This window comes from Limulus polyphemus, unplaced genomic scaffold (genome assembly GCF_000517525.1).
Source record: "Limulus polyphemus unplaced genomic scaffold, Limulus_polyphemus-2.1.2 Scaffold1215, whole genome shotgun sequence".
NCBI classification, from domain to species: domain Eukaryota; kingdom Metazoa; phylum Arthropoda; class Merostomata; order Xiphosura; family Limulidae; genus Limulus; species Limulus polyphemus.
The window spans coordinates 71432-82259 of NW_013666825.1; positions in this window are offsets into that span (position 1 = coordinate 71432).

Below are 10828 nucleotides of genomic sequence, written 5' to 3' on the forward strand. Positions count from 1 at the left end.
CTGAAAATCAATTTACACGAAACCTATACCCTTACCCTCATCTACATAAGCAGTAGCCTTTTCATACAATGTCTAAAGATTTATAAAATGACTTTCCAAAGAATCTTTTATTATAATTTTCAAAACTTTTCCCACAACTAATATAAGACTAATGGGACAATTGTCATTACCCCCTTGAAAAGAGGAGTGACAATAGTTAATTTCGAATCCTCTGGTACCTGCTCACTATTCAACGACTTACAAACAAAAGAGTAGCAAGTGGCTAATATATCCAATTCTTAACCCCCTTCAAAATCCTTGAGGAAATATTACCTGGTTCAGGAGATTTACCGTTTTTTAAACTTTCTATTTTTTTTCTTAACAAGCTCAGAATTAATGCAGTTACCTTGTTCGATCTTGTTTCCATACATCAATTGTTCAAGATGTGGAATACTGCTTAAATCTTCGTTAGTACAAACTGAAGAAAAACCTAAATTTAATAACCCAGCCATCTCATTATTATCAGATAGGAGACTTCCTTTATCAACCATCAAGAGTCCGATCACATTCCAACATTTTGTTCACCTTTAATATATTTAAAGAAATCCTTACTGTTAATTTTTACATTTTCAGACAACTTTTTCTCATACATCTTTTTTGATGTCCCAATTTTCCGTTTCACAAACTTACTTGATATTCAATAATCTTCTAAATCTCCCATCATATCAATGAATTTAAATTTCTTAAATTTATGATGCTTTTCTTTAATTTTATCTTTTATACTCTTAATGAGGCTGCCTGGTTTTTTACTTGCAGCTATCCTTCTACAAGCAATGTTTACCTTAATGCAAAACATTTTCATATCTGATCAGCTTCTCTAAATAACTCAGCTGCCCAATTCACAACAGATAATTCTTGTCGCATCCCTTCAAAATTAGCTTTTTTTTCAAATTTTTCAAAATATCATCATTTCTTATCTCCATATGCAGCCAAACATTGAACCTAATAGAGGAATGATCATTTGCACCAAGATGTTCCCCATTTTTACCCTCTCGATTATTTCTATATTTGAAGTTAACAATAAATCTAAAATAGCATTGTTTCTAGTAGGTTTCTTCACTAATTGGGAAAGAAAGCCATCTTGAACAGTTTCCGAAACCTTGATCCCTCATGGTTTGACTCTAGCATTTTCCTGTCTATATGCCTGAAATTAAAATCAGTCATAATTATGATTTCATTAATAACTGAAACCTCAATGCCATTGTAAAGTTTCTCACTAATTTCATCAATATCATCTGATATTTTATAAAAAATTCCCACTAAAAGCCTTTTCCCTTTATACCCACTAATAGAAACCCAAATGGATTTATTTTCTTTGTTATTATATTTAATATCCTCAACTTCAACAGGATGTAACTCATATTTTACATGTAAAGTCACTCCTCTCCTCCTCTCTTTTGTACTCTATTCCTATTAACTAGCCTGTAACCATGTATTTCAAAGAAAGTTCTGTCATCAAAATCCTCCACTCCTACCAGTGATATAAAGTCATCTACTTTATTTCTTATACTTCTAACATTACAATCGTAACAATTAAGCCTAGTCTTATAACTATTTCTATAGTCATATACTATACTAAACATCTCTCTGCTTTGTATTCGTTTAGTGTCTAGTTTATCCTGTCCCTCACCACTGTCTAGTCTTACTTTAGAACTTCTCTTACAGCTGTGTTAATAACCATATAAACAAGCCAGCTCCTATTCTATTTGAATATAAATCCTCCATTCCAAAAAAGCCCCCTTCTTCTATTGAACTTCTATTTCCTGTTTCCAAATTCGTGTAAAACTTGACAGGGTTATGACTGGTCACATCATCAGCAGAAAATGCATCAGAAGCTCAAATTACAAACAGATAACGAAATAAGGTTGCATAACTTGATTTGAAAATCAAAAATATATAGTCAATTAACGTGTGACCATTAATGGTATGGTGGTGCTGCCACTACGAAACCTCGTGTCTCTTTGATTGCTCATATGTTGGTACCTTATGGTTTGCATATCTGGATACAGTAGGTTCTAACGTTCCAACAGGGTATACAATACCTTTAAGAAACAATTACTAGAACTTCTCGATTTTTCCCACAAACACCGCTTCGCTTCTGGTTGGGGGGAAGGATCCTGTGTTAATAAATTCATTTGAGAAAATACATTAAAGATATGCTACTTTGAAGGTAGACATCTTATGCTGGGAATAAATATACAAACTTAGTGATTAGGAGATAAATATTATGACCTATGAAGTGTCAGATTTACGAAGTCATTTTATACAAAACTTTCAAACACTTTAGAGAAACGATATTTCGAGTTTAACCGTAAACGGATAAAGAAGGGTTGTTTTTAATGTTGACAAAAAACTAGTAATGGTGAAGATCTATAGTGTACAAAGTAAGGATTTATCTTATGAAGTAACTGTAGTATATACTGTCACATGAGGACTTATATTATAAAGTAACTGTAGAGTGAAGTGTCACATGAGAATTGTTCTTATGGAGTAAGTGTGGTGTAAATGGACACAGGAATATTTGTCTGATAGAGTAAGTGTAGTGTAAACTCTCACATAAGGTTTTATCTTATGAAGTAAGTGTAGCGTAAAATCTAACATGAGGACGAATTTTATGAAGTTAGTTTAATGTAAATTGTCACAAGAGGACTTTTCTTTTGGAGTAAGTGTAGTGTATACTGTCACATGAAGATAAGTCTTATGAAGTAAGTGTAATGTATACTGAATCATAAGGATATAAATTAAGAGCACTATATACTAACACATGAGGATTTATGGTATGGAGTAAGCGTAGTGTAAACTGTTACATAAGGATATAAATTAAGAGCACTATATACTAACACATGAGGATTTATGGTATGGAGTAAGCGTAGTGTAAACTGTTACATAAGGATATAAATTAAGAGCACTATATACTAACACATGAGGATTTATGGTATGGAGTAAGTATGGTGTTAAATCATATAAAAATATAAAAATTAGAGTTTAACAATATTACAGTTGAACTAGGTCAATTCAATTCAGACCTTTGGTAATTTACAAATTAAGAGTTGTTTTGTTTTTTGTTTTGTTATACGTAGACTTGTTTGATCATTGCCGTTGGACAAGATCTTAAACGTTGATGAGTGTATTACTATGAGGTAGTCTTGAATATCGTGGTCTTTCATACTAGATTTGTTGTTGCTTAACAAATTTTCTACTTCTCGTACACGTTTTTTTCACCCTTTTAGTGGTAGGCCTAATATACCTAGAACTGAACTAGGACATATAAATATTTCTGAAATATTAGCCTGAAGGCTTATAACGCTAAAAATCGGGTTTCAATACCAGTAGTAGCCAATACACAGATAGTACATTGTGGAGCTTAGTTTTTAACAACAAACAATCAAAATACTTTTAAATTCATAAACAATTTCAGGTGTTATTAAAGACAATATCCTGTTCTCAAATCAGAATTAGTTTTTCAGTCTAAAATCTGGTCTAAAAATCACACATGTTCTCTTTCTGGATCAGTTCTATGAAAATGCTCGAGTATTTGTTTCTTCACTAACATCACGTGTCTTTCCATGTATTGTAATACTATTAACGTTGGTAAAATCAGTACGACGTTCACGCCTCCATTTTCCTTTGAATTTTCTGGTATGATGTTATCAATAAATATCATTCGAAAAACATTCTTCTTTAGAAAAATTTATTTTATTCAGTTCTTTGTGCAAATATTCAAATGTGCTGATGATTTTTATATGCGCGATGAACTAAGATATTCAATAAATTTTGTTTCTTCAACAGTAATGGAATAAAACTATCAAAATGAACATACAAACCTGCAAATGTTTATTATGGAAGACTTTACACTCATGTTTCTTTCATTTTAATGTACCAGAAAGGTAAGCTGGTGAACTTTGGCTGTTCCTCAATAAACTGGAGAAACCTGATCAATTGATTTATTGAGTAAGTAGAGAATATGCTGACACATCAAGGATTTATCTAATAGAATAAGTGTAGTGTACATTAACACAATAATTTATCTAATATAGTAAGTATAGTGTATATTAACACAATAATTTATCTAATAGAGTAAGTGTAGTGTACATTAACAAAATAATTTATCTAACAGAATAAGTGTAGTGTACATTAACACAATAATTTATCTAATAGAAGTTTGTACTTATACAAATACAAGGACTTGTATGATAGAATGAGTGTAGTGTATAATGTAACAAGGATTTATCTAAAAGGATGACTGTAGAGTATAGTGAAACAAGGATTTATATAATAGAGTTAGTGTAGTGTACATTAACACAATAATGTTTCTAATAGCGTAAGTGTAGTGTACATTAACACAATAATGTTTCTAGTAGTGTAAGTGTAGTGTTTACTGATACTTCAGTTATTTATTTAAACAGTCACAGTTTGGTACTTGTTGCTCTTTAAGCAGCTAAGAGGACGTAACTTAGCTTTGAAGATTTGGGGTTGTCATGTTTCAGGTTGTTCTGAAGTGATGACATGAAGTCTTGGCTTAAGAATGTTCATGTTGGTGCGTGTATTGTGTTCGTTCCTTCCACATCAATGTTTTTACCTACTCTATTACGCCTTATCTTTCAAGGAAAAACAGTATCAGAACTAACAATTAAAAGGAAGAAACTTAAATGAGGTAATTGAAATGTGTTGGATGTAAAAAAACAAGGTTATATATAGAATTAATGTTTATGGAAGGTTATACGTCGAAGTAATGGTGTGGATAGTTATATATAGAAGTAAGGTGTATGGAAAATGATGCGTAGAAGTAATGTGTATGAACGGTTATATGTAAAAGTAATGTGTATGAAAGGTTATACGTATATGTATGGAAGGTTATCGGTACAAGTAATGTGTACGGAACGTTATATGGAGAAGTAATGTGTATAGAAGGTTATATGTAAAAGTGATATGTACGGAAGGCTATACGTAGAAGTAATGTGTATGGAAGGTTATATGTATCATATAAGTAACGCGTATGGAAAGTTATATATTTAAGATATGTGTATGGAAGGTTATACGTAGAAGTAATGTGTGGAAGGTTATATGTATGATATAAGTAACGTGTATGGAAAGTGACATATTTAAGGTATGTGTATGGAAGGTTATACGTAGAAGTAATGTGTAGAAGGTTATATGTAGAAGTAATGTGTATGTAAGATTATATGTACAAATATAAGTATGTGTATGGAAAGATATATATATATATATGAAAGGTTATGTGCAGTGATGGTTATAAGTAGAAATAATGTGTATGGAACGTTATACGTAGAAGTAATGGTATGAAAGGTAATACAAAAAATGAATGTGTAAAGAAAGTTATATATGTAAGTTATATGTATGAATGGTTACACGTAAAGGTAACGTGTATGGAAGGTTATATGTAGAAGTAATGTGTAGGGAAAACTGTCGGTAGAATTAATGTGTGTGGAAGACTATATGTAATGTGAGACAGCGAACTCTATTTTTTTATAGTTTTGTTTATCAATTCTATATTTTTCCTTCCATCGTTTAGTTTATCAGTGAATTTTTAGTTAGAAATAAACGCTAGCTCACCTTCTGGCTTATAACGTTTATTTTGAGCAAATATGTATTTATTATGAAACTGACACCAGCTTCCCTAGCCGGGACGTACAGATATTATGAATTTAGGAATAGATTATGTAATTTTATGATCACATGAGATGTATTCTCGTGACCTAAGCAGTGATTAAATACCTTGCCATCAGCTTCATAAACTGCGTCACGATAAAGTCAGTGAATTATTGCTGTTTGTAACTCGATATTGTTATTAATACAGGAAAGTGATTTTGGAAAACTGTGATTTTTTAATTAGTTTTTTTTCTTCTTCTGGTTCGCTTTTCTGATTTTATTATTTGAAATACTTAATATTAATATTTATGTTTTATTGTGATCCATTATACATATATGTATATAGTTACTATTGATTTAAGTACTTAGAAGGAAAGGATGGAAAGTGTACTTAGAATAAGTGTGTTTTATCGTGCTAAGCTATGCACTAGGCTATTTCAGTTACGTCTCCCACGTGGAAACAAATACCGGATTATAAAGCTAAAACCCACATTTATGTTTGTACACAGGTGCTCCAAGATTTTTCGTATTCATTCATTCATTTTTCCAATGTCATTCGGTACAAAAGATATCCCCCATCTTGGAAAATTTAAATATATGATCTCAGAACGTCTTTAACGAATTAAGTTTATGAATATTGTGTAACATAAAGGTTATTAAATACCCTTTCCAGATCTGTGTCGAAATACAGATATGATACATACCATTCCAATGCGAGATAGAAAAAAATTGATACATATGTTTATTTCATATGAAGTACTGTGATACGATATAAATCCGTAATATATATGTTACGTTTGAAAAACTTTCTGTGATACACGACAGACAGAACTTACTGTGTCCTCAACCACTGCTCATGTGATCAGTTGAAACTATGGTTGTCGCTGTTTTGGAGATTATTCTAGTACAGCACCCATGGTCGAACCCAGCAACAAAGGAATACCACCACTTAGCACCAGGAATCAGTAGTCATACGTGCAAAGTTATTCTCGACACTATGATTTGCCTTTTTCAATGCTTGTTTTAGACATTACTCCATTATTCAGACTCCTCAAGAAATATACTGTAGAGTGACCTGCACATACTCTACATACATCATACTTCCACTGCAGGTACCTCACAGCCACAGCATTTAACACAACACTTCTAACAAACTCTTCATACCTGAGCAACTTTCTCTCATACAGTCAGTTGCATTGTTAACACATTCTTAATTTCTTAGCTCCATTTCACCATATCCGATCATTGTTCAGTTAACATAATCTTAGGAAGAAACGATAATTGTGATGTAGGGTCAGTGCATAGCTCCCATTAATACCAGATATAAACACCACTTAACACCAGATGTAAGTCCCCTTTAACACTAGATGTAACACCAAATGTAAGATGCCTGTGCCTGTATATTTTGTGTAAAAGGAGGAATGTTGTTTAATTATATAGGCCAAACTGGCATATTTCGTTGTCACACCCATTTTCCTGTAATCAAAGATGTGTGCCACGACTTTTGGTAGAATAGTGTATATGTTACATCTCAACAACGTACTGCAATACGCGATAGAAACGTGGTGTATATGTTACATTTGAAAAACGTACTGTAATACACGATGGAAACGTGATATATATGTTACATTTCAAAACGTACTGTAATACACGATGGAAACGTGATATATATGTTATATTTGAAAAACGTACTGTAATACACGATGGAAACGTGATATATATGTTACATTTCAAAACGTACTGTAATACATTATAGAAACGTGATGTATATGTTACATTTCAAAACGTACTGTAATACATTATAGAAACGTGATGTATATGTTACATTTCAAAACGTACTGTAATACATTATAGAAACGTGATGTATATGTTACATTTCAAAACGTACTGTAGTACACTATAGAAACATGTGATGTATATGTTACATTTCAAAAACATAATGTAATACATTACATAAACATGTGATATATATGTTATCATTCAATTGTTGGTGTATTACGTAAAGCTTCAATTTATTATACTCGGTTTCATTACATTCATTATTAACTTTTAGTAGTAAAAGCTACAACTGAGTCCTCTTTGTTATAGCAACCGACATTTATTGTAGTACTGAACGTTATGTACCCCTCTAGATAATGTTATGGTCCCGCCATCTATTATTTTGTAAAGGAACTATACGAGTTTTTGTTTATGCTCTTTTTTACTGATGTCTGTACCTGTATATTTTGTGTAAAAGGAGGAATGTTGTTTAATTATATAAAGAACTATACATATCTTTTGTGTATTTTATGAATAATTTATCTGAGAGCTAAATATTATAAAACTTTCCCAGGTTTGAAAAAAACAAAGTTTCTTCCATTCGGGAATATTTTAAATTATAATCACAATTATTTGTACTAAATATTTTTTAAGAAACCTTATAACACTTTATTTTATTGTTGGAAGAATATGAATATGAATATTATAAGAATATGTTTACTTGTTTATTCTCTCTTAAGAATGAAATGTGAAATCTCAATTTGATGAGTCGTTGGAAGAAATTTATTTGTTAAAAAAACAAAACAAAGTGATTTTTTGTTTTCTACGATCAAATCACCATAGTAACAAATTAATATTGAGCACGAAATAGTCATAGTTTGAATTAACTGGCTATTTTAACACAGGATCAGAAGAGAAGAGATGGTTTGGGGTGGCATGGCAAGGAACAAAAAATGTTTAGTAAATGTTTCTTGGAGGCGTTCCATACACCGTTGGAAAGTCCGTAATCTCCTGTATCCAAAATATGCTTTCCATATGATGGTAATATATTTCAATGGTTAAAGACAAGAATAGGGATTATTTCTTTTTTTGATCCTCAAATCACATTATGCGATCTTTCTTTATTATATTTGTGAGATTGTATACTTTGTTCTTGATTTTCTGGTCTGGTGCAAGGTTATTGCTACTATCACTACTGTCCTTGACAGGTGCAAACCTATTTTTTTCGGTGCCGCCACTGTACCTTTGAACTTGATTAATAGATTTACCTCAACAAGGACTGTCAGAAGATCAATCATGATTGTATCTATAGTGGCTGCACAGTTTACATGTTGAACATCTGGGAACATTGCACGTGCAGTTAAATCATGGATATTTTACATCCAATCACTGCCACCGAGAAACCTCTGTTTGAGAGAGAGACCATGTGTTACATTACACGTACTAGAAAAGTCTTGCGTTTACTAGAAAAGTCTTACGTTTTCAAGAATACCAAACCTGGTGGTAAGGGCACAATCTGCAGGTCATAGGGTTGAATCCCTGTCACTAGACATGATCGCCTTTTCAGCCGTGGGGCATTATAATGTGACAGTCAACCCCACTATTCATTGGTAAAAGAGTATCCCAAGTGTTGACGGTGGGAGGTGTTTACTAACTACCTTCCCTTTAGCCTATCGCTGCTAAATTATGAATGGCTAATACAGATAACTCTCGAGTATTTTTGCGCGAACTTCAAAATAAAACAAACCAAACCAATCGAGATTAGTTGTCATCTGAATTTTCAAATTAGCTTCAGTACATAACAGATAGTGGCCAGTGTTTGAGATGAATTATCTTATAAAATAAAGAATAAATTATCTAATTTTAGAAGTACATTAAAATTCGGTATCAGTCAGTAACAATTCCAATTTTTTAAAACTAATATTCTCATTCCTTTCAAGTATAATTTCTTTACATTACTTTCAGTAATTACACATTCAACTAATGATAAATAACACTGTATTGGCTTCGGATATAGATCCAAAACAGTTGTGCCCTTTTCACAACAAAAATCAATATCGCCAGATTGGTTTCTAATATCGATCAACAACAGTTGTGCCCCTTTAACAACAAATATCAAAAACACCGTATTGGCTTCAGATATTAATAGCAAACAATGGGCAGTGACTAAACACAGCATAAAGGTTTGCAACAATGTCATTCCAACTATTGTGTGGTTCCATGCTTTTCCCCTAATAGAAATGGAACTTGTGTTGGAGGCAGATTTCCCCTTGCACTTGTTTCTTTTATGATGATGAACTATCTCAGCTTAGTAACTCTTTTAACTGTTATTCAATAATAACCAGAGAACTGCTTATGCGGCATTCAGGACATGTATGAGAGGGTCCAAGCAACACATTACTTCGTAACTCACGTGCATGGAGAAGTGACCTCCTTATTCAATGCAACATCACTAACGTCTTAACTGAGCCGTCAGTGAATCGTTACTCTATCCAGAGGCCACGTGGGGTCAGGTGCTGCTCTGTGATCAGTATTGCAAATTAGGAATGACTGTATTAGGTTGAAAATGTTCAGTTCCTTAGAAACAAATTAGTTTATTAATAAGAACTGAAAAGTATTATACTCAGCTGGATATGGCATGTTTTTATCCATTGTCAACTTACTGTGTTAATAAGAGATGTGAAACACTATTTAGACATTAGTGTGAAGACAAATGAATGTGAATAGTTACAGTGCATTGCAAAAGTATTCATCCTACCTGCAAAGTTTCCACATGTTGTTTCCGTCTGAGCTTTGAGTCATGACACCTTGAAATGGGACTTTATACGTAGAATCTACACAATCTACAACAAATTGACAAACCAAAAAAGAAAGAAGAACAACAAAAGCAAGAAAGCAACATAGTGATACGACAAACTAACCACGAAGACCAAGAAGCTTATCAAACAAGTCAGGGATAAAATGGTACAGAAGCAGACATCAGGTTACAAGAAAATTTCAAAGCTGCTAATTATTTCTTTGATTATGGTGAAGTCCATAATTAAGAAGTGGAATGTGCTTCATACCATCCACTGACTACCTAGATAAGGCCGCCCTTTCAAACAAAGCAGTCGTGCAAACAGGAAACTGGTTAGGGATGCCACTATGAAGCCAAGAGTGACTTTGAAAGATTTTGAAGGTTCCATATCTGAGACGGGAGTCGCGGTTCACATATTGACAATATCACGGTCCCTACACAAAGATGACTTGTATGGGCGAGTGGCAAGAAAGAAGCCATTACTGAAAAAGAATGGTCTCATATCTCGTATGGAGTTTGTGACAAAACATCTAAATGATACTGCAGACATGTGGCAAAAGGTTTTGTGGTCAGACGAGACCAAAAATTGAGCTTTTTGGTCTAAATTCAAAGTTACGAATTCCT